This window comes from Globicephala melas, chromosome 6, assembly GCF_963455315.2.
Source record: "Globicephala melas chromosome 6, mGloMel1.2, whole genome shotgun sequence".
NCBI lineage: Eukaryota > Metazoa > Chordata > Mammalia > Artiodactyla > Delphinidae > Globicephala > Globicephala melas.
Genome location: NC_083319.1, coordinates 50080786 through 50106240, shown reverse-complemented (window position 1 = coordinate 50106240; position 25455 = coordinate 50080786).

The following is a 25455-nucleotide window of genomic DNA, read 5'->3' as shown; positions in this document are numbered from 1 at the left end:
GAAGTCTTGTTGTCAACATGCAAAAGAAGGAAGATGGACCTTTACTTAATATCATATGCAAAAATTAATGAAAACGTATCAAGAAATTAAATATAAGACCTAATAAAATAAAAAGTCTTAGGAGAAGACACGGGACAAGAGCTTCATAACATTGGATTTGGCAGTGTTTTCCTCAGTATGAAACGAAGGAACAACAAAGGTACAGCTAACAAAAAGAATAAACAATTTGCAGTACATAATTTAAAAAAATGTGTATCAAAGAAATGTAAACAGAATAAAATGGCAACCCACAAGATGGGAGAAAATATTTGAAAGCCATCTATCTGACAAGAGATTTCTATTCAGAATATACAGAGAACTCCTACAACTCAACAAAAAGCAAACACCCTGATTCAAAAATGGATAAAAGACTTGAATAGATGGTTCTTCAAAAAGATGTACGAATGACTAAGTACTTGAAAAGATGCTCCGTATCACTAAATGCATGTTTATATATTTGTGTGCATGCATACACACACAAGCGCACACACACATACACAAGCAGAAAACAAGTATTGGTGAGGATGTGAGGGAGCTGGAAGCATTGTGCTATGTCAGTGGGAATGTAGAATGATACAGCTGCTTTGCAGAAGAGTATGGCAAGTTTTCAGATATTGAAAAATAGAATTACTACATGATCCAGGAATTGTACTATGATGTGTACCCAAAGGAATTGAAATCAGGGTCTTAAAGAAATATTTGTACTCCAGTGTTTACAGCAGCAATAATCACAGTAGCTAAAATATGAAAGCAACCTAAGCGTTCATCCACTAGTTCCTGGATAAGCAAAGTGTGGTATACCCATATAATACAATATTATTCAGTGTTAAGAAGGAAAAGATCTAGGAATATGCTACAACATGGATGAATCTTGAGGAAATTTAGCTACCAAAATGCCATTTTTGTGACTTTTAGTGAGTCATAACAATACAACTACTTATTTCAATTATATGGGGTACTTAGTGTAGTCAAAACCATAGAAATTGGGAGGGTAATGATGCTTTTCAGGTGGTTATGGAACAAAAAGGAAAGTTATGTTTAAAGGATATAGAGTTACAGTTTTAAAATGTAGAAAAGAATTAGATAAATGGTGATGTTCATCGCCCAATAATATGAATGTATTTAATATCACTGAACGGTGCACTTTATAATAATTAACATGTTATATTTTATGTTATTTGATTTTACTAACATACAAAATTGGGAAAGAATGTAATACCAGGAAAGGGAGTAGCCCTGGGATAGAGCAGAGAGTAATCAGAAGGGTGAGACACTGCATATGTTGAAGAAGAAGAGCTGAGAGTCTTCATTGGACAGAAGAGACTTTATAAAAGAGAAAAAAGAATTACTCTGAGGGTGTATTAAATAGATATCTGTGGGGGTACTGCTGTTTCCCATGGGTTATCTTAAAAGAGTCTTTAATAAAGTCCATAAGGCTTGCTGAGGCTTTTTAAAAAACTGGATTCCCTAGGAGATAATTAGAGGGTGGTACTTAAGTCTATGTCTAGGTTGACAGATTTTGCAGGGAAGACGAACCTGAGAACAGTGGAGGTCCTGAGAGTGTAAGTACATTGAAATTAGAAAAACATAATAAAGGGAATTAGGAAAACTTTGGACTTCGAAGGTCATGTATTCCTGAGTCAGACCTGAGGTTTCTAAGGAGTTATATACACAGTTGCTCTTTGGATTACTTGTTGATAAAGATAAGTGGAAAAACTAGAGTCGTTTCCAAGTGTAGGTAAGATATAATGAGAGGACGGAGGTGGAAAGTAGGGAGGCCCAGAGAAAAGTGGGAAGGTCATATTGGGCCACGATGGTGGTAATATCCCGCAGAACAGATGGTAGGGCAGGCTATGGATTCGTCTTTTTTATTTCGGTTCCCCACCGCATCCTTAATAATTCTTTGGGAATATTTTATTGCTCTGTGATGCAGGTACAGAATTCGAGTGAGGAGACTACACCCTCAGAGTCCACCTGTCTGAGTCCTCAGTGTGCTTCAAATGATGGAGAGTTATTTTTTCTTTATGAGAAGAGTTAGTACCTCGTAGCTAAGCTTAAGCTGGAGCTTATGCAATATTGATTCCATTCTATATATACTGTTGGCATGGAGGTTCCTCCTCTTTTCTTGACCATTATGAAATGAATCTATATTTCTCAATATTTGGGTATATCAGATAAATACATTAAGTAAAGGAATCTTATATATTGCTCCCTGCATAGTTTGCTCTTTCTTGTTTCTCTTTTACCTTTACTAAATTAGCACAGGGAGAGACCTTGAAATGTTCTAATCAGGAGAGATTAGAACATCATATTTCTAGAGAGGTTGGTTGGACAGAGCAGGGGTCCCAGTGAGAATCAAAGCTTCTGTTTCTACTTGGAAGTGTACCTGTATAGAGTAGAGGGCTCCAGGAAATATCCTAGAATATTGCAATAAGAGAGGCAGGATCTGGTACCAGATCAGTGTACTATGACATGTTTGTCAGTCATCTGATGTGAGATTCTCAGATCCAATCCCATATGGCAGTGCTGAGTGCAGAGTGATGAAGAACCTGTGAAAGCCTCTGATTCCATGTTAAAGATGAAGCTCTGATTTTGGGGAGAATTTTCTTACCTGACTGAATGTCACCCTTCTGTAGGGATGAGATTCTGTGCTTTTCCTCTCTTGATGACCACTGACTGAAAATCATTAGAGGATCATGTCTCGAATGCATTCTTTATTTAATTTCTTAAAGAAGAAAACATTTTTATCCACTTTCAAATTGAGGATCAAGGGGGATGGCATCAGTGAAAATGTCAGAGTAGGGAACTCTGGCTTGTGTCCATCGCCAGAAACACTGACATACGTGGTAAAACCTGTCAGAATGATATTATCAACACATGTAAGTTTTCTTTTCTTTTTCACCCTGTGGATTTATCTTTCATTGAAACTTAACTTACTACAGGATGTGGAGAATAAACAGGGAAGTAGAAACTGTATTTCCTGATGAGAGAATCACTAAGTCACATTAGCTGTTCTGAGCTATGTCTTCCTCACCGTGACTGTAATTAAAACAAACAAACACTTTTTTTTTGTAAGTCAGTTCTGACATTTCCTCATTAAAGACAAGGTAACAGATACAGACTTAGATCTACCAGAATTGAGCAAAATTTTGATTGTACCTATGTTGAATATATGAACATGACCTGCTACAAATCTTCATTATACTTATTGCCACAACTGACAAATTCCCTTCTTCCACTCCTGATATGTTGCATGTAAGGAGTGCATAGGTCACTAACCCCAGCTGGTCACAGGTAAACTCTGCCACATGGATTACTGCATGTTTTCCTGCTGGAAGACCACACATTCTCGAGTATCATGCCTGCAGAGTATCTGGGCTCTTCTTTTTTCTGGATAAAGGTTAGATAATCACCTAATTTCATGAGAAATACATAAATTGTATTTGCATATTCTTCAGGTTTTTATTTATCCATTCTCTTTCAAGTCCTAAGTGCAAATATTAAAGTGATTTCCAAGAGGGTGGTAAATAAGACAGCTGCATTTATGCTCCAAAATCAGCAATAAAGCATAATACAATTGTAAATGCATTAATGTGTGATTAATATGTAGATACTTATATAAATGCAATTTTAGTAATGCTTTGTGGAGAGCTTCAGAATCTAGGTATTAAAAAAAAAAAGAAGAGGGAGTTCTTGAAACTCTCAGGGAATTATAGAGAAGTCTTTGTGTCTATAAATATCAATCTGAAATAATGCATATCCTCAGAAATAAACTAGGCATAAAATTGTAGGATAAAACTTCATGAAATGAAAGAGCATGTGATGGCCATACAAGAAAAAGAATATTCTCAGAGAATATTGAACAGTGTGGAGTTCAGCAGAAGGGTAATACAGATTCAGAGAGTAATACTTTGGAGAGCCTAATTATGAGTTCCTCATATTTCATCTTTGGAGAGACGGTAGTCATTTGAAATATGATGTTATAAGATGACGTTAACATACTTAAATACTTTCATTTAGAAATGACCACTTAGAACCAGAATAAATGAAAGAGAACACAAAATTATATTTTTGTTGATTTTTGAAGATCTCAGGTGAGTGCTAATAATTTAAAAATACATGATGTCTTTCACTGCAAAGGAGCTGTTACAGTGGAGGATTCCTGGACTGAATGTCAATATTATGACATAGTATGAGTGTGTTTCGTGTTTGGTAATTGCAATCATTGTTGCTTTTGTTGTGGTCATCCATTTACAATGCTTGGTGTCAGTTGATTTATTGCTTGTAAAAATAAAATACAGTCTGTGTGTGTGAGAAAAAAACATACATGATGTCTTGATAAAGTTGTATGGAATTTGAGATCTGGAAAAAAGCATTTCTTCTCTGTAGTGCTAGGATGCTAATTGGACATTTTTGCAAGAAAGAGATTTCAGGATGCAAATCTCATGTCTCTAAGGTGGGAAGTCAGTTCATGGCGGAACATCCTATTAAACTTGTGTGAGTGCAGAAATATTTCTTTGGAAGGAAGAGGTCGCAAATCCCTTTTTTAACAGTTAGTGGTTTATAGTATACCGAATGAGCAAAATGCCTATTTCTGAACTTTAGAAAAAAATAATATAGTTTTTCTGCATTTATATTATGAAGAGGATATCAAAAATTCTTTATTTTGAAAAACAATGTAATCAATTTGACATAATTCATATATATTGAACCTGTGGTACACACACACAATAAAACTTACATTCAAAAAATCTTTTGCACTTAAGAAGCATTTTCTAGTGTAGTTGATTTACAATGTTGTGGGTTTTTTAAATACATGTTTATTGGAGTATAATTACTTTATAACACTGTATTAGTTTCTGCTTTACAACCAAGTGAATCACCTATATGTATACATATATCCCCATATCCCCCCGTCTTGAGGCTCCCTCCCACACTCCCTATCCCACCCCTGTGGGGGACATAAAGCACTGAGCTGATCTCCCTGTGCTATGCGGCAGCTTACCACTAGCTCTTTTACATTTGGTAATGTATATATGTCAGTGCTACTCTCTCACTACGTCCCTGTCTCCCCTTCCACCCTGTGTCCTTAAGTCCGTTCTCTACATCTGTGTCTTTATTCCTGCCCTCTCACTAGGTTCGTCAGTACCATTTTTCTAGATTCCATATATATGTGTTCATGTATCGTATTTTTTTTCTCTTTCTGACTTCACTCTGTATGACAGACTCTAGGTCCAACCACCTCACTACAAATAACTCAATTTTGTTCCTTTTTATGGCTGAGTAATACTCCATTGTATATATGGGCCACATCTTCTTTATATATTCATCTGTCGATGGACATTTAGGTTGCTTCTATGTCCTGGCTATTGTAAATAGTGCTACAGTGAACATTGTAGTACATGTATCTTTTTGAATTATGGTTTTCTCCGGGTATATGCCCAGTAGTGGGATTGCTGTGTCATATGGTAGTTCTATTTTTAGTTTTTAAGGAAACTCCATACTGTTCTCCATAGTGGCTGTATCAGTTTACATTCCCACCAACAGTGCAGGAGGGTTCCCTTTTCTCCACACCCTCTGCAGCCTTTATACATTGTTGTATTAATTTCTGCTGTGCAGCAAAATGATTCAGTTATATATATATATATATATTCTTTTCCATTATGGTTTATCACAGGATACTGAATATAGTTTCCTCTGCTATACAGTAGGTCTTTGTGGTTTGTCCATCCTATGTAGAATACTTTGCTTCTGCTATTCCAAAACTCCCAATCTTTCCATCACTCTCTCCTTGGCAACCACAACTCTGTTTTCTATATCTGTGTGTTTGTTTTTGTTTCGCTGACATGTTCATTTGTGTCCTGTTTTCGATTCCACATATAAGTGATATTATATGGTATTTGACTTTCTCTTTCTGACTTACTTCACTTAGTATCATTATCTCTAGGTCCATCCATGTTGCTGCAAATGGCATTATTTCATTCTTTTTTATGTCTGAGTAATATCTATTGTATATGTATACTACACCTTCTTTATACATTCATTTTTCAGTGAACATTTAGGTTGTTTCCATGTCTTGGCTATTATAAATAGTGCTGCTATGAACATAGGGTTTTATGTATCTTTTTGAATTATAGTTTTGTCTAGATATATGTCCACAAGTGGGATTGCTAGATCATATGGCAACTCTCTTCTTAGTTTTTTTGAGGAACCTCCATACTGTTTTCCATAGTGGCTGCACCAACTTACATGGCTACCAACAGTGTAGAAGGGTTCCCTTTTCTCCATACCCCAACCAGCATTTGTTAACTGTAGATTTTTTTTAATGGTGGCCATTCTGATCAGTGTGAAGTCATACCTCATTGTAATTTGGATTTGCATTTCTCTAATAATTAGTGATGATGAGCATCTTTTCATGTGCCTATTGGCTATCTGTATGTCTTCTTTGGAGAAATGTTTATTTAGGTCTTCTACCCATTTTTCCATTGAGTTATTTGTTATTTTGTTATTGAGTTGTATGAGCTGTTTGTATAGTTTGGAAATTAAGCCCTTGTCAGTCTCATCATTTGCTAATATTTTCTCCCAGTCCACAGGTTGTATTTTCATTTTGATTATGGTTTCCTTTGCTGTGCAACAGCTTATAAGTTTGATTAGTTCCTGTTTCTTTTTTGCTTTTACAGTAAGTCCCCTACATATGAACAAGTTCTGTTCCAAGAGTGCGTTTGTAAGTCCAATTTGTTTGTAAGTCCAACAAAGTTAGCCTAGGTACCCAACTTACACAGTCGGCTATATGGTATTGTACCATAATAGGTTTATAATACTCTTCACACAAGCAATACATAAAAAACAAACACAAAAATAAAGAAAACATTTTTAATCTTATAGTACAGTAACTTGAAAAGTACAGTAATACAGTACAACAGCTGGGATACTCGGGCTGGCATCGAGGGAATAGGTGAGAAGAGTTACTTATTAGAGGAGGGAGAGGAGGTGGGAGAAGACAGAGGTGAAGGATTATCAGCAGTAGGAGACAGAGGGCAAGCTGCCATTTCACTCATACCTGACGTTGATGACACAAGTTCTGGTTCCTTGCTGGATTTAATTCTATCTACCCTCTTGAAAAATGATCCATTGATGTCTGGGTAGTAGCTCTTTTTTTCTCATCATAGATGACAAGGTAGCACCGGATTGCGTTCTGAATGGCTGCTGCCAACTTTGGGTACCATTCTAGGTTTGGGTCCTGTGCCTCAAAAACTAACAGTGCTTCCTCAAATAAAGAAGATTCCCTTGCCGTTTTCTGTGTTGTGAATCTCTTCAGTTCTTCAGTTACTTCTTCTTCCTCCTGTCCCTCTTCATCCTTTCTCTGGGCCTCCAATTCCATCAGTAAGCTCCTCATGTTGCACAGCAAGGAGTTCAATGAAATCGTCCTCTTGCAGATCTAGCTCCAGCTTCTCTCTGAGGATCACTACGTTGCTGAAGACCTCTTCGGACTTCTGATCTACCTTCTCAAATCCACAAAAATCATGAACAAACTGTGGGCAAAGGTTCTTCCAAACCCCATTCATGGTGACCACCATACCCTCACACCATGCAAAGTCAATGTTTTTATGGTCTTGTAGATGTTACAGTCCTTCCAAAGTTGTCCCTAGGTTGTTCCTGATTTGTCACTTACCTTTACTGCCTGACAAAAAGTGTGACATAAATAATATTTCTTGAAAGTCGCTCTAACTCCCTGGTCCATAGGTTGGATGAGCAACGTAGTATTCGGTGACAGATGCACTACTTTGACGTTGGGATGAAAGTCATTCATGGATGGGGCATTGCCCAGAGCATTGTCGAGCAGCAAAAGAATGTTTTGCTGGAACGTCCTTCTCCAAGCAATATTTCTCTACATCTGGGATAAAGTGGTGGCAAAACCAGTCCTAGAACGTGGCCTGTGTAATCCAGGATTTGGGGTTGTGCTTCCACACAACAGGAAGAGAGCCCTTGGCTATGTTTTTAAGGGTTCTTGGGTTCTCTGAATGATAAACTAAGAGAGGCTTCAGCTTCATATCACCGGAAGCATTGCCACCAAACAACAGTTAGCCTATCCTTTGCTGCTTTACAGCCCGGCATCAACTTTTCCTCCTTACTGATGTAACTTCGGTCTGGCATCCTCTTCCAGTAGAGTTGTCTCTCATCCAACTGTCTTCCAGTAGAGTTGTCTCTCTACTGGATGAGAGTTGTCTCTCTTCCAGTAGAGTTGTCTCTCATGTGGTGGTTGGGTAAATACACACCATCATCAGTAATTTCTCAAAGTGTTTCCGGAAGTTCCCGGACAGCTACCCTATCTGCACTTGCTGCCTCTCCACTTACTTTTACATTGTGAAGATTGGCTCTAGCCTTGAGCTGATGAAACCAGCCATGGCTGGCATTAAAAGATGTGCCCTCTGATTCTTTGCCGTGTTTCTTCTTCAAGTCTTCATAAAGGCTTTTAGCTTTCTCTTGAATCAGCATTAAGCTGAGCAGGACTCAGCGCTGATGTTGATCCTGCATCCGCCCACTGAGAAGATTCTCCATCTCCTCCATCACTTTTCCATGCTTCTTCGATATTTTGTCAACATCATCAGCACAGCAGACTTCACATGTTCCATGATCTTGTCCTTGTTCTTTAGATTCGTGCCAATGATTGAATGATTCATGTTATAAGAATGAGCGATGTCTAACATCTTTTTGCCTCGCTCCACTCTCTCAACTACTTTCACTTTTGTTTCCATCATTATCGCTTGGCCCTTCTTAACAGCACCAGCTACATGACTGCTGCTTTTACTCTTGCTTCCAGACATCTTGGGCTTGAAATAAAGGTACTGTACTACTGTACTCTATACAGTACTGTAAAGTACACAAAAGCACAACCACTTATAGAGGATGCAAGCACATGACAACGTGTGCCAGACACGTGAACTAACTTACATGACTGGACATGCGAATGGACGTTTGCATCTTTGAAACTTTACAACTTGAAGGTTCGTATGTAGGTGACTTACTGTATTTGTACTGCCTAGGGAGAACTACCTAGGAAGACTGTGGTATGATTTATGTCAGAGAATGTTTTGCTTATGTTCTCTTCTAGGAGTTTTAAGGTGTCCTATCTTATATTTAAGCATGTAAGCCATTTTGAGTTTATTTTTGTGTATGGTGTGAGGGTATGTTTTGACTTCACTGATTTGAATACCACTGTCCAACTTTCAAAACACCACTTACTGAAGAGACTATCTTTTCCCCATTGTATATTCTTGCCTCCTTTGTCGAAGGTTAATTGACCATAGGTGTGTGAGTTTATTTCTGGGCTCTCTATTCCATTCCATTGATCCTTGTATCTCTTTCTGTGCCAATACCATGTGGTTTTGATTACTGTAACTTTGTAGTATTGTCTGAAGTTTAGGAGGGTTGTGCCTCCTGCTTTGTTCCTTTTCCTCAGGATTGTGTTGACAGTTCTGACTTTTTATGGTTCGAGATACATTTTAGGATTATTTGTTCTAGTTCTGGGGAAAATGTCATGGGCAATTTGATAGGGATCACATTAAATCTGTAGATTGCTTTGGGTAGTATAGCCATTTTAACAGTGTTAATTCTTCCCATCCAAGAGCGTGGGATGTCTTTCCATTTCTCTGAATCATCTTCAGTTTCCTTTACTAATGTTTTGTAGTTCTCAACATATAATTCTTTCACCTCCGTGAGGTTTTTCCTAAGTATTTTATTTTTTTGATGCCATTTTAAAAAGGATTGCTTGTTTACATTTCCTTTCTGATATTTCATTGTTAGTGTAAAGAAATGCAACCAGGGACTTTCCTGGTGGCTCCATGGTTGAGAATCCACCTGCCAATACAGGGGACATGGGTTTGAGCCCTGATGCAGGAAGATCTCACATGCCGTGGAGCAACTAGACCTGTGTGCCACAAGTACTTAGCCTGCACACTAGAGCCCGTGAGCCACAACTACTGAGCCCGTGTGCCACAACTACTTAAGCCCGCGTGCCTAGAGCCCATGCTCTGCAACAAGAGATGCCACTGCAATGAGAAGCCTGCGCACCACAACGAAGACTAGCCCCCACTGGCCACAACTAGAGAAAGCCCGTGCACAGCAATGAAGACCCAATGCAGCCAAAATAAATTAAAAAAAAAAAAGAAAAACCAAGAAATGCAACCAATTTATGTATGTTAATCTTGTATCATGCTACTTTGCTGAATTTGTTTATCAGTTCTAGTAGTTTTTGTGTTGAACTTTTAGGGTTTCCTTTATATATATTATCATGTTATCTGCATATAATGACAACTTTACCTCTTCCCTTCCAGTGTGGTTAGATTTTATTTCTTTTTCTTGTCTGATTGTTGTGGCTAGGACTTCCAATACTATGTTGAAGAGAAGAGGTGAGAGTGGGCATCTTGTCTTGTTCCAGATTTTAGGGGGAAGGCTTTCAGCCTATGAACATTGAGTATTATATTGGCTGTGGGTTTGTCATAAATAGCTTTTATTATGTTGAGATATGTTTCCTCTATACCCACTTTGGTAAGTGGTTTTTTTTTTTTTTTTTTTTTTTTTTTTGGCGGTACACGGGCCTCTTACTGTTGTGGCCTCTCCCGTTGTGGAGCACAGACTCCGGACGTGCAGGCCCAATAGCCATGGCTCACGGGCCCAGCCACTCCGCGGCATGTGGGATCTTCCCAGACCGGGCCACGAACCCGTGTCCCCTGCACCGGCAGGCGGACTCTCAACCACTGCGCCACCAGGGAAGCCCCAATTTTCTTTTTTGGTAGTGTCTTTCTCTGTGTTTTTTTTTAAGTCTTTATTGAATTTGTTCTAATATTGCTTCTGTTTTATGTTTTGGTTTCTTGTTTGTGAGGCATGTGGGATCTTAGCTCCACCATCAGGGATTGAACCTGCCCTCCCTGCACTGGAAGGCGAAATCTTAACTGCTGGACCACCAGAAAAGTCCCCATCCGTTGTTTTTTGTTTTGTTTTGTTTTTAGTAAATTTCTTTATTTATTTTTGGATGCATTGGGTGTCCGTTGCTGTGCACGGGCTCTCTCTAGTTGTGGCGATCGGTGGCTACTCTTCATTGTGGTGTGCAGTCTGTTCATTGTGGTGGCTTCTTTTGTTTCAGAGCATGGGCTCTAGGTGTGTGGGCTTCAGCAGTTGTGGCTGTCAGGCTCAGGAGTTGTGGCTTCTGGGCTGTAGAGCGCAGGCTCAGTAGTTGTAGCACACAGGCTTAGTTGCTCCGCGGCATGTGGGATCTTCCCAGACCAGGGCTCGAACCTATGTCCCCTGCATTGGCAGACGGATTCTTAACCACTGTGCCACCAGGGAAGTCCCCCCCATCTGTTTTTGATATCAGGGTGATGGTGGATTCATAGAATGTCTTTGGAAGTATTCCTTACACTTCAATCTTTTCAAAGAGTTTGAGAAGAATCAGTGTAAGTTTTGTTTTGTATATTTGGTAGAATTTGCCTGTGAAACCATCTGATCCTGGACTTTTGTTGGTAGGGAGTTTTTTTAAATTACAGATTCCATTTTGCTTTTAGTGATCAGTATGTTCACATTATCTATTTCTTCTTGATTCAGTTTTGTTCGGCTGTAAAAAAACAACATATATTTTTAGGTTATGTTAGCACCTAAATACTTACCATGTATTAGACCACAAAAGAGTAAAGAAAAAAATATTAAAATATTTTTTCAAATAGAAAAAGTATTGGAATATTTTTAAGAAATTGGGATAATATTAATTACAATAATGACAAATTGTTCTGAACTTAAAGACTACTTTATCTAAGATGCTTATTATATGCTTATAAGCATGATATTATATGCTTATTGTTTTATTGTTTTTAAATACATGAAATGTTTTCTCCTTTCTAATGTAATTCTTTTATTTTACCTGTATATTGTGAAAAAAATTTAGTTGCACATAATATAAAAAATTACACTTTAATAGGAGATATTAATCCAGTTACATTTACTATAGTACTGAAAATACTTAGGTTTAGAGTTACCATGTTATTGAGTGCTCTTTTTTATTTATTTTTAAAAAAGATTTAATTCGGGGGAGGGCAAAAATTATTTATTTATATCATCTTATTGGACTATAATTGCTTTACAATGGTGTGTTAGTTTCTGCTTTATAACAAAGTGAACAAGCTATACATATACATATATCTCCATATCTCCTCCCTCTTGCGTCTCCCTCCCACCCTCCCTATCCCACCCCTCTAAGTGGTCACAAAGTACTGAGCTGATCTCCCTGTGCTATGCAGCTGTTTCTTACTAGCTATCTCGTTCACATTTGGTAGTATATATAAGTCCATACCACTCTTTCACTTCGTCTCAGCTTACCCTTCCCCCTCCCCATGTCCTCAAGTCCATTCTCTATGTCTGCATCTTTATTCCTGTCCTGCCCCTAGGTTCTTCATAACCTTTTTTTTTCTTTTTTTTAGATTCCATATATATGTGTTAGTATTTGTTTTTCTCTTTCTGACTTCACTCTGTATGACAGACTCTAGGTCCATCCACCTCACTACAAATAACTCAATTTCATTTCTTTTTATGGCTGAGTAATATTCCATTTTATATTGAAGATGTGCAACGTCTTCTTTATCCATTCATCAGTTGATGGACACTTAGATTGCTTCCATATCCTGGCTATTGCAAGTAGAGCTGCAATGAACATTGTGGAACATGACTCTTTGAATTATGGTTTTCTCCAGGTATATGCCCAGTAGTGGCATTGCTGTGTCCTATGGTAGTGGTAGTTCTATTTTTAGGTTTTTAAGGAACCTCCATACTGTTCTCAGTAGTGACTGTATCAATTTACACTCTCACCAACGGTGCAAGAGGGTTCCCTTTTCTCCACACCTCTGCAGCATTTATTGTTTGTAGATTTTTTTGATGATGGCCTTTCTTACCTGTGTGTGGTGATCCCTCATTGTAATTTTGATTTGCATTTCAATTTTGATTTGCATTTCTCTAATAATCAGTGATGTTGAGCATTCTTTCATGTGTTTGTTGGCAATCTGTATATCTTCTTTGGAGAAATGTCTATTTAGGTCTTCTGCCCATTTTTGGATTGGGTTGTTTGTTTTTTTGATATTGATCTGCATGGGCTGCTTGTTAAGTTTGGAGATTAATCCTTTGTCAGTTGCTTCGTTGGCAAATATTTTCTCCCCTTCTGAGGGTTGTCTTTTCGTCTTGTTTACGTTTTCCTTTGCTGTGCAAAAGCTTTTAAGTCTCATTAGGTCTCATTTGTTTATTTTTGTTTTTATTTCCATTTCTCTAGGAGGTGGGTCAAAAAGCATCTTGCTGTGATGTATGTCACAGAGTGTTCTGCCTATGTTTTCCTCTAAGAGTTTGATAGTGCCTGGCCTTACATTTAGGTCTTTAATCCATTTTGAGTTTATTTTTGTGTATGGTGTTAGGGAGTCTTCTAATTTCATTCTTTTACCTGTAGCTGTCCAGTTTTCCCAGCACCACTTATTGAAGAGGCTGTGATTTCTCCATTGTATATTCTTGCCTCATTTATCAAAAATAAGGTGACCATATGTGTATGGGTTTATCTCTGGGCATTCCCTCTTGTTCCGTTGATCTATATTTCTGGTTTTGTGCCAGTACCATACTGTCTTGACTACTGTAGCTTTGTAATATTGTCTGAAGTCAGGGAGCCTGATTCCTCCAGCTCTGTTTTTCTTCTCAAGATTGCTTTGGCTGTTCGGGGTTTTTTGTGTTTCCATACAAATTATGAAATTTTTTGTTCCAGTTCTCTGAAAAATGCCATTGGGAGTTTGATAGGGATTGCATTGAATCTGTAGATTGCTTTGGGTAGTATAGTCATTTTCACGATGTTGATTCTTCCAATCCAAGAACATGGTATATCTCTCTATCTGTTTGTGTCATCTTTGATTTCTTTCATCAGTGTCTTATAGTTTGTTGAGTAAATGACTTTTGTCTCCTTAGGTAGGTTTATTCCTAGATATTTTATTGTTTTTGTTGCAGTGGTAAATGGGAGTGTTTCCCTAATTTCTCTTTCAGATTTTTCATCTTTAGTGTATAGGAATGAAAGAGATATCTGTACATTAATTTTGTATGCTGCGACCTTACCAGATTCATTGATTAACTCTAGTACGTTTCTGGTAGCATCTTTAGGATTCTCTATGTATAGTATCATGTCATCTGCAAACAGTGAGAGATTAACTTCTTCTTTTCCGATTTGGATTCCTTTTATTTCTTTTTCTACTCTGGTTGCTGTAGCTAAAAATTCCAAAAGTTTGTTGAATAATAGTGGTGAGAGTGGGCAGCCTTGTCTTGTTCCTGATCTTGGTGGAAATGGTTTCACTTTTTCACCATTGAGAATGATGTTTGCTGTGGGTTTGTTATATATGGCCTTTATTATGTTGAGGAAAGTTCCCTCTATGCCTACTTTCTGGAGGTTTTTTATCATAAATGAGTGTTTAATATTGTCAAAAGCATTTTCTGCGTCTATTGAGATGACCATATGCTTTTTATCCTTCAGTTTTTTAATATGGTGTATCACATTGATTTGTATGTATTGAAGAATCCTTGCATCCCTGGGATAAAACCCACTTGATCTTGGTGTATGATCCTTTTAATGTGCTGTTAGATTCTGTTTGCTAGTATTTTTTTTTTTTTTTTCCAGTACGCGGGCCTCTCACTGTTGTGGCCTCTCCCGTTGCGGAGCACAGGCTCCGGACGTGCAGGCTCAGCGGCCATGGCTCACGGGCCCAGCCGCTCCGCGGCATGTGGGATCTTCCCGGACCGGGGCACGAACCCGTGTCCCCTGCAACGGCAGGTGGACTCCCAACTGCTGCGCCACCAGGGAAGCCCCTGTTTGCTAGTATTTTGCTGTGGATTTTTGCATCTATGTTCATCAGTGATATTGGCCTGTAGTTTTCTTTCTTTGTGACATCCTTGTCTGGTTTTGGTATCAGGGAGATGGTGGTCTCATAGAATAAGTTTGGGAGAGTTCCTCCCTCTGCTATGTTTTGGAAGAGTTTGAGAGGAGAGGTGTTAGCTCTTTTCTAAATGTTTGATAGAATTTGCCTGTGAAGCCATCTGGTCCTGAGCTTTCATTTGTTGGAAGATTTTTAATCACAGTCTCAATTTCAGTGCTTGGGATTGGTTTGTTTATAGTTTCTATTTCTTCCTGGTTCAGTCTTGGAAGCCTTGTGCTTTTCTAAGAATTTGTCCATTTCTTCCAGGTTGTCCATTTTATTGGCGTAGAGTTGCTTGCAGTAATCTGTCATGATCCTTTGTATTTCTGCAGTGTCAGTTTTACTTCTCCTTTTTCATTTGTAATTCTATTGATTTGAGTCTTCTCCCTTTTTTTCTTCATGAGTCTTGCTAATGGTTTATCAATTTTGTTTATCTTCTCAGAGAACCAGCTTTTAGTTTTTTTGATCTTTGCTGTTGTTTCCTTCATTTCTTTTTCATTTATTTCTGATCTGATCTTTATGATTTCCTTCCTCTGCTGACTTTGGGTTTTTGTTTTTCTTTCTTTCTTTCTCTAATTGCTTTAGGTGTAAAGTTAGCTTGTTTATTTGAGATGTTTCTTGTTTCCTGAGGTAGGATTTTATTGCTATAAACCTCCCTCTTATAACTGTTTTTGCTGCATCCCATAGGTTTTGGGTCTTCATGTTTTCATTGTCATTTGTTTCTAGGTATTTTTTGATTTCCTCTTTGATTTCTTCAGTGATCTCTTGGTTATTAAGTAGTGTATTATTGGTTATTATATAGTGTATCCATGTGTTTGTATTTTTTACAGATCTTTTCCTGTAATTGATATCTAGTCTGATAGCATTGTGGTCGGAAAAGATACTTGATACGATTTCAAATTTCTTAAATTTACCAAGGCTTTTTTTGTGACCCAAGATATGATCTATCCTGGGAAATGTTCCATGAGCACTTGAGAAAAAGTGTATTGTGTTGTTTTGGATGGAATGTCCTATAAATGTCAATTAAGTCCATCTTGTTTAATGTATCATTTAAAGCTTGTGTTTCCTTATTTATTTTCATTTTGGATGATCTTTCATTGGTGAAAGAGGGGTGCTAAAGTCCCCTACTATGATTGTGTTACTGTCGATTTCCCCTTTTATGGCTGTTAGCATTTGCCTTATGTATTGAGGGGCTCCTATGTTGGGTGCATAAATATGTACAATTGTTATATCTTCTTCTTGGATTGATCCCTTGATCAATGTAGTGTCCTTCTTTGTCTCCTCTAATAGTCTTTATTTTAAAGTCTTTTTTGTCTGGTATGAGAATTACTACTCTAGCTTTCTTTTGATTTCCATTTGCATGGAATATCTTATTCCATCCCCTATCTTTCAGTCTGTATGTGTCCCTAGGTCTGAAGTGGGTCTCTTGTAGACCGCATATTTACCGGTCATGTTTTTGGATCCATTCAGCCAGTCGTGTCTTTTGGTTGGAGCATTTACTCCATTTACATTTAAGGTAATTATTGATATGTATGTTCTTATTACCATTTTCTTAATTGTTTTGGGTTTATTATTGTAGGTCTTTTCCTTCTCTTGTGTTTCCTGCCTAGAGAAGTTCCTTTAGCATTTGTTGTAAAGCTGGTTTGGTGGTGCTGAATTCTCTTAGCTTTTGCTTGTCTGTAAAGGTTTTAATTTCTCTGTCAAATCTGAATGAGATCCTTGCTGGGTCGAGTAATCTTGGTTGTAGCTTTTCGCCTTTCATCACTTTAAATATGTCCTGCCAGTCCCTTCTGGCTTGCAGAGTTTCTGCTGAAAGATCAGCTGTTAACCTTATGGGGATTCCCTTGTATGTTATTTGTTGTTCTTCCCTTGCTGCTTTTAATATTTTTTCTTTGTTTTTAATTTTTGATAGTTTCATTAATGTGTTTTGGTATGTTTCTCCTTGGGTGTATCTTGTATGGGACTTTCTGCACTTTCTGGACTTCATTAATGATTTCCTTTCCCATATTAGGGAAGTTTTCAACTATCATCTCTTCAAATATTTTCTCAGTCTCTTTCTTTTTCTCTTCTACTTCTGGGACCCCTATATTAGAATGTTGGTATGTTCAATGTTGTCCCAGAGGTGTCTCAGATTGTCCTCCATTCTTTTTTCTTTATTCTGCTCTGCAGTAGTTATTTCCACTATTTTGTCTTCCAGGTCATTTATCCATTCTTCTGTCTCAGCTATTCTGCATTGTTTCCTTCTAGAGAATTTTTAATTCCATTTGTTGTGTTGTTCATGATTGTTTGTTTGCTCTTTAGTTTTTCTGGGTCCTTGTTAAATGTTTCTTATATATTCTCCATTCCAGTTCCAAGATTTGGGATCATCTTTACTATCATTACTCTGGATTCTTTTTCTGGTAGACTGCCTATTTCCTCTACATTTGTTTGTTCTGGTGGGATTTTACCTTGCTCCTTCATCTGCTGTGTGTTTCTCCGTCTTCTCATTTTGCTTCACTTACTTCGTTTGGGGTCTCCTTTTCACAGGCTGCAGGTTCATAGTTCCCGTTGTTTTTGGTGTCTGCCCCCAGTGGCTAAGGTTGGTTCAGTGGGTTGTGTAGGCTTTCTGGTGGAGGGGACTGGTGTCTGTGTTCTAGTGGGTGTGTCTGGATCTTGTCTTTCTGGTGGACAGGTCGGCATCCAGTGGTGTGTTTTGGGGTGTCTGTGGCCATATTATGATTTTAGGCAGCCTCTCTGCTAATGGGTGGGCCTGCATTCCTGTCTTGCTAGTTGTTTGGCATGGGATGTCCAGCACTAGATCTTGCTGGTCTCTGAGTGGCGCTGGGTCTTAGCGTTGAGATGGATATCTCTGGGAGGCTTTCGCCGTTTGATATTACAAGGTGCCGGAGGTCTCTGGTAGACCAATGTCCTGAACTCGGATCTCCCAACTCAGAGGCACAGGCCTGACACCCGGCCGGAGCACCAAGACCTTGTCAGCCACACGGCTGGGGGTGAGAGCAAGAGGTAGCTTTGGTACATCTCAAAGACCACCAATGAGATTCACTGACCATTTTCTCTCCAGAAGTGAAGAAAAGAAAATTCAGTCTTCAGCTAGTCAGCCACTTTGTTAGCCAGCCTCCAAGATGGCCCTATTTATCCCCTAATTATCTCCTAGTCTTCATGTACCTGTGTGGCTCCTTGCACTTGAAAAGGGCTGACTGTTTAACTAATAAGAAATTGCAGAAATTACAAAGTGTAGCTTCCAAAGTTACAAAAGACATTGCAGCTTCTGCTTTGGTTTCTGCTAGATTACTCATCCTGGGGTAAGCCAGCTGCCATGTCATGAGCACACTCAAGCAGCCCTAAGGAGAGATCCATGTGGCAAGGAACTGAGACCTCTTACCTACAACCACGTGAGTGAGTCATCTCAGAAGTCAAAAGATTTAATTTTATTTATTTTTGGTTGTGTTGGGTCTTTGTTGCTGCACAAGGTTTCTCTAGTTGTGTCAAGCAGGGGTTACCCATCGTCGTGGTGCACGGGCTTCTCCTTGCGGTCGTTTCTCTTGTGGAGTATGGGCTCTAGATGCATGGGCTTCAGTAGTTGTGTCATGCAGGCTCAATAGTTGTTGCTTGCTGGCTCTAGAGTGCAGGCTCAGTAGTTGTGGCACACGGGCTTAGTTGCTCTGAGACATGTGGGATCTTCCCAGACCAGGGATTGAACCCCTGTCCCCTGCATTGGCAGGCAAATTCTTCCCACTGTGCCACCAGGGAAGTCCAGTGTGCTCTTTTTTAAACCTAGTCTGTTTTCATTATTTTCTATCTTAACGAGTCTGTATTAAATAAAAATAATAATACTCCTTTCTACCCCTCCTGTTTGAGGATTATACATGAAGAAGTATGTCTTATTTATTAATCTCAAATTTTCACCTTCCTTTAAGAAGTAATCACAATGTCAAGTATTTAATACCTTTCACTTACATCTTGAAAAGCATGGATTTTAAAGTGCTAATATAATTACCTTCCCTAGTCTATCGTTTTTACTTTTTGTTATGTATAAAAAAACAACTAAAAACATGCATGGTTTGTAAGGAAATGACAAATTTCAGAAAATTCAGAATCTGAATACATTCTATACATAGCTTCTAGATAAAGACACAGAAAATTGCCAGATACTCAGAGGCCCCCTGGTCCCATTCTAGTGACTCCCCTTAAGGTTTAATATTGTTCTTGTATCTAACAGAAAGATCATGTTACCTGTATTTTGTATTTTATATAAATGTTATGGCACAGTAAAATCACTTTTGAACAGGGCTTTTTAATTTTATGTTGCTTGTGAATATGCCTATATGGTTGCTTGTTGTTGTGATCATGCATTGCCACTGTTGCATAGGATTCCATAGTGTAAATATTTAACTATTAATTTATTCCAATGTGTATTACAATATGAGTGATTTTCAGTTTGTGTCTATTGAGAATAGCACTGGTATATAAATTCTAGAACTTGAGCTTTGGTGGTGTGTGTATAAATTATTGTTCAGTATACATGTAGTAGTAAAATTTTCGAGTCATAGCTTTCATGTGTTTATCTTTTTAGATATTTCTAAATATTTTCAAAACATTTGTATGATTTTTCATCCTCAGCATCAGTGAATGAGATTCAATGATTATACACATTCTTGTCAAACTTGATAATACCTGTCATTTTCATGTGAACTTTCTGGTTGGTGAGTGATAATTCCAGGTGTCACTTTTTTGCATTTAACTGACTACTAAGAAGCCAAGCATCTTTTGATATGTTTACTTAACATTCTGTACTCTCTTTTTTGAAATATCTTTTGGTATATTTTCCTCATTTTTGCTATTACATTATCTTCTTATTGAAGAGTTCTTTTTTTTTAACATCCGAAGACTTCTTATTTAGGAGTTTTTAATATATGCTTGCTGTGAATTCTTCTCTCTTTCTGTCTCTCCTTCTCTTTCTTTAGATGAGTGTCAGTTTTTAATGTTAATAACATCTAATTTGTTATTTTCCTATTTATTTATTTATTTAGTCTTATTTCTATTTATTTATGTAGTCTCCTTATCTGTAGCAGAACACATTATTTATTCTAAACCACAAATACATTTTCATTTCTTCAATAAATCTAATTATTAAGCTTTAAATTTAAGTTAACTTTCTAAACATGTTGTATCATAGTGAGTATTAAGTTTTCTATGACAGCTGAAAGGTTACATTTATTCTGAAAATGTTGTATTCAGCTTTCTTTTCATTTGCTCCTACTTTTCATTGATTCACAGAGGTAAACATCACTTCATCCATGGATGTGACTTTTCTCTGATTTCTCATGGTCATTCTCACTAATTCGTCTTGCCTCCTGAAATCTTTACCAATCCCATTATTCCACAGAAGTAAAAACCTTCCTTGGGCCTTTTTCCTCAGAAGATTGATTATTCCCACATTTTAAATGAGAGATTGCAATAAGTTAGGAGAAAATGCCACAAGGGTCTCTCATTTTTTTTTTACATCTTGTATCAGCCTCTGCTTGCACTCTCTGTTCAAAGATTTTTGTACAACACATTGATGGAAGATGCTAGTTGTTTCTCTCCTTGGGGCAAAAGACGGATTAATTACCTGACAAATAAAATAAAGACAGTGTCTTGCTCTGTTCAAATGTTGGACAGGATTGCTTGCATCCTAATTTAAAAGTTTCAGGTGACTGAAGCTTAAGATTCCTAACCTTTAATCCATACTTGCACCATGCACAGCACCCAACAGGACTGCTCTACATAACCCCATGAAACTTGTGTGTGCAGGTGGAACAGAGAAAAATAGAAAACTATTGCTGTCTTTTTGTGTCATAAAAATGATTTTTTTGTCTCATTTAAAATATTTTTTTCTAAAATCCAATAACATGTCAGGCTAAAATATTGGAATTTCAAATATGTTAAAATTCTAAGACCCTTCAGATTTCTTTCCAGTTTTGTTGATGATGGGATGCCGTCAGAGATATGACTTCATTAAACACAATAGGTTAGATTCCTTCATAGGCCTGATTGGGGAATATGAAAATAATCCCCGGAGAAATCTGGACATTTTCTAGTTCTCAAGTATTGGTTAAGATGGTAGAAAGGGCCCTTCATTGTCCTATATGTGAATGCAGATCAATTGAGAGAGGTGGGGATAAAACAAGCAGCCTAAATATCCTTTATGTTTGTTGTACTACTAGTAGAAGGAGGAAGGGTCAACATGTCACCATGGTTGATATAGCACATAAGCTGCTTGAAACTACACAGAAATATACCTGCTTGTATTTTCTGTGCAGTTACCCTCTCTTTTGGTGTGCCCTGATACCTCCCTCAACTTATGTACCAACTCCAGCAGCATTAAGCAGAAATCCAAAGAAATCTATTCTTTGGAATTATGAGGAAGGGAAGACTCGAAAATTTTATAGCATGCTCTATACAAGTATACACGTCACCATCCTTATCTATGTCATGCCATGCATGGAGGGTCAGTAGGTTCAGGGGATTCTGGAAGCACCAAGGTCTGTGGGGTTAATCACAGCTGCATTCATGGGCAGTAAAAGAGAAGGGCCTTCTCTCGGTCACTTTCTCAATGCTAGTAGCTACAAAAGGAAGAGGACAGCAGACATCTTAGGGAGAAGAGCCAACATTAAATGAAATGTCCTAATTACTCTAGGCAACCTCTCATGATAGCCTCCCATAGCTCCTCAAATCCCTACATCCTTGCACAAGGGATAGTGTAATATTACTGGAGCGTGTGACTGCAGATTAATATTATTTTTGTTGAAAAAAATAAAAGTAGGTTCAAGTGATAGGGTTTGAAAAGGGTTCACAGTGCGAGGGAAACTATTGTAACAATGTGGACAGAACCCTTTGGATGGATTCATCATGTTTTTGTTTTTTTGCTAGTTCAGAATCTGTAGTAGAGATTGGTGTGTTCCATGATGAATTCCTGCTTCTTATAAGTTTTAGTTGGAATACCCCATTAGGAAGAAGTGCACGTAAGGAAGGTTAGTGAGTCAAACTCCTCTGCCCTCTGTCAGCGGTGGGTGCAAAGGGATTTAGACCAAGTGCTTTCATCCTTTGATATGAAAAGTTTTCACTATATGAATGATGTTTTGTTTGTTTTCAGGTCAGGAGCCTTGGTCTCAATATCCCTGTTTAAAAAGTGTTATCAAATGTCTGCCAGAAAGAATTGCTGATGATACTGGAAAAAATTGAGAGTTATCCTTAACAATTGAGGGTTTTGGAGAAACATGGATGGACCTAGAGATTGTTGTACTGAGTGAAGCAAATCAGACACATAAAGACAGATAGCATTTGATATTGCTTATATGAGGAATCTAAAAAAGAAAAAAAAAGGTACAAATGAACTAATTTACACAACAGAAATAGTCATGGATATAGAAAACAAACTTATGGTTACCAGGGTTTAAGTGGGGAAGGGATAAATTGGGAAGTTGGGACTGACCTATACACACTAGTATATATAAAATAGATAAGTATTGATAAGGACCTGCTTTATAGCACAGGGAACTCTACTCAGTGGTGTGTACTGGCATATATGGGAAAAGAATAAAAAAAAAAACAAGGGTTTTGGGATTATATAATAAATATAAATGTGCAAACCTTTAACATGAAAGGAAAAATCAGTTAACTCTGTGATCCCTGTTATGGTGTAAACATTTTGTACCTCTAATTTTAGTATTTTGAAACCCAGCTCCCATGTTGATGGCATTAGGAAGTGGGGCTTTTGGGAGGTGATTAGGTCATGAGGCCAGAGACCTCAAACATGGGATTAGTGACCTAATAAATGTAGCACACAGAAGATCTCATGCCCATCACATGATTTCATTGCTGAGCAAGAAAGACCCACATTATGAACCAGATATTCTTCCCTCACCAGACGCTAAGTCAGCTGGCAACTTGTTCTTTTTTAAAAAAATTAATTAATTAATTAGTGTTTAGCTACATTGGGTCTTTGTTGCAGTGTGCGGGCTTCTCATTGGGTGGCTTCTCTTGTTGCGGAGCACGGGCTCTAGGCGTGTGGGTTTCAGTAGTTGTGGCACACGGGCTCAGTAGTTGTGGCCGGTGGGCTCTAGAGTACAGGCTCAGTATTTGTGGTGCATGGGCTTAGTTGTTCCATGGCATGTGGGATCTTCCTGGACCAGGGCTCGAACCCGTGTCCCCTTTATTGGTAGGCAGATTCTTAACCACTGCGCCACCAGGGAAGCCCCTGGTAACTTGTTCTTGAACTTTTCAGCCTCAGCAATTATGAGAAAACAAAAATATTCTGTTGTTTATAAAATACCAAGTCTCTCGTATTTTGTTTTAGCAGTCAAAGAGCTGGCTGAAGAGAAATATCTGTGAGCTTGAAGACATATCAAGAGAAACCTTTAAATCTCAAAAGAAAAGAGAAAATGGGCAGGAAAGAAATCAACAGAACAGAGTAATCAATAATTGTGGAACAATGAAAATGCTGTGACCTATACATAATGGGTATAGCAGGAGGAGAATAAAAATAACAAAGAAGAGAAAATATTTTTAAAAAATGACTGAGAATCTCCCCAAATGAATGTCTGACACTAAATCCACAACATCCAAACTTAGAGGAACATATGAATAGTAAAGAAAACTGACCAATATCTCTCAGGAACATCAATGCAAAAATCCTCAACAAAATATTAACAAATCGGATTCAACAATATTTTGAGAGAATTTTATATCATGAATGAAAGGGAATAATCCCAGGTATGCAAGGCTGGTTCAACATTCTAAAATCAAATAATTGTATCCATCATATCAACACCCTAAAGACAATCATTAGCATATCAATAGATTCAGAGGACCTTTGAAAAAATCTAACAGCCATTCTTCATAAAAACTCTCAGTTAAAGAAATAGACTGGAGCTTTCTCAAGTTGATAACAAAGATCTACAGGAAACTTTTACCTTACATCATGATTAATGGTCAAAAACATGAAGCTTTTCCACTAAGTTCAGGTAAAAGCAAGGATGTCCCCTTTCATGACTCCTTTTCCATATTTTACTCCAAGTCCTTGCTAATGCAATAAGGCACGAAAATAAATAAACCAAATACAGATTGGGCAGAAAAAAATGAAAGCAGCCTAAATAAAATGTGGACCAATATACTTTATGGACACCTCACCAAAGAAAATAGACACTATGCATATAAGTATACAGAAGAATAGTCCAGATTGCATGCTGCCATGAAAAAGCAAATTAACAATACAATTACATATGATTTTAGCCATTAGAATGGCTAAAATGTGAACAATGACAAGAACAAGTTCTGTAGGGGATGTGGAACAATAGGAAATGTCATTTGTTATTGGTGGAAATGAAAAATAATACAGCTACTTTGGTAGTCTGATTGGCACTTGCTATAATATTGAACATTCTGTTACTGTACAATCCAGCAAGTAGGATACTGAAAGTAGTTTAAAACATGGATATTTACTGAAAGTAGTTTAAAACATACTTCCAGACGAAAACCTGCATATGGATATTTATAGCACCTAATTCAATATTGCCAAAATGTGAATGGAACTAAGGTGTCCTCCAATAGGTGAATGAAATGATATAGTATTAATATATTCTGGGAATGGGATAATATAGAGCACTAAAAAAGTAACATATCAAGCCATAAAAATATATGGGAATTCTTTTTTTCTTTTGAAATATAGGTGATTTTCTTTATTTTGTAATTTAAATTTTATTGGAGTATAGTTGATTTACAATGTTATGTTCATTTCAGTTGCACAGCAAGTGATTCAGTTACACATATGCATATATTCATTCTTTTTCAGATTCTTTTCTGATACAGGTATTCCCAGAATATTGAGTAGACTTCCCTGTGCTATACAGTAGGTCCTTGTTGCTTATCTATGTTATATATAGTAGTATTCGTATGTTTACCCCAAGTTCCTGATTTATCCCTACCCCACAGCTTTCCCCTTTGGTAACCATAAGTTTGTTTTCCAAGTCTGTGAGTCTGCCTCTGCTTTGTAAGTTCATTTGTATCAATTTTTAGGTTCCAACTAGAAGTGATATCATACAATATTTGTCTTACTGTGTCTGACTTACTTCACTTAGTACAGTCATCTCTAGGTCCATCCATGTTACTGCAATTGGCATTATTTTCTTCTATTTTACGGATGAGTCATATTCCATTATATATATATATATCACATATTCTTTACCTATATTCATATGTTGATGGACATTTTGGTTGCTTCCATGTCTTCGCTATTGTAAAGAGTGTTGCAGTGAACATTGGGGAAGATGTGTCTTTTCGATTTTTGCTTTCCTCCAGATATGCGCACAGGAGTGAACTTGCTGGATCATCTGGTAGCTCTATTTTATTTTATTTTATTTTATTTCATTTCATTTCAATTTCAATTTTTTTTGGAGTA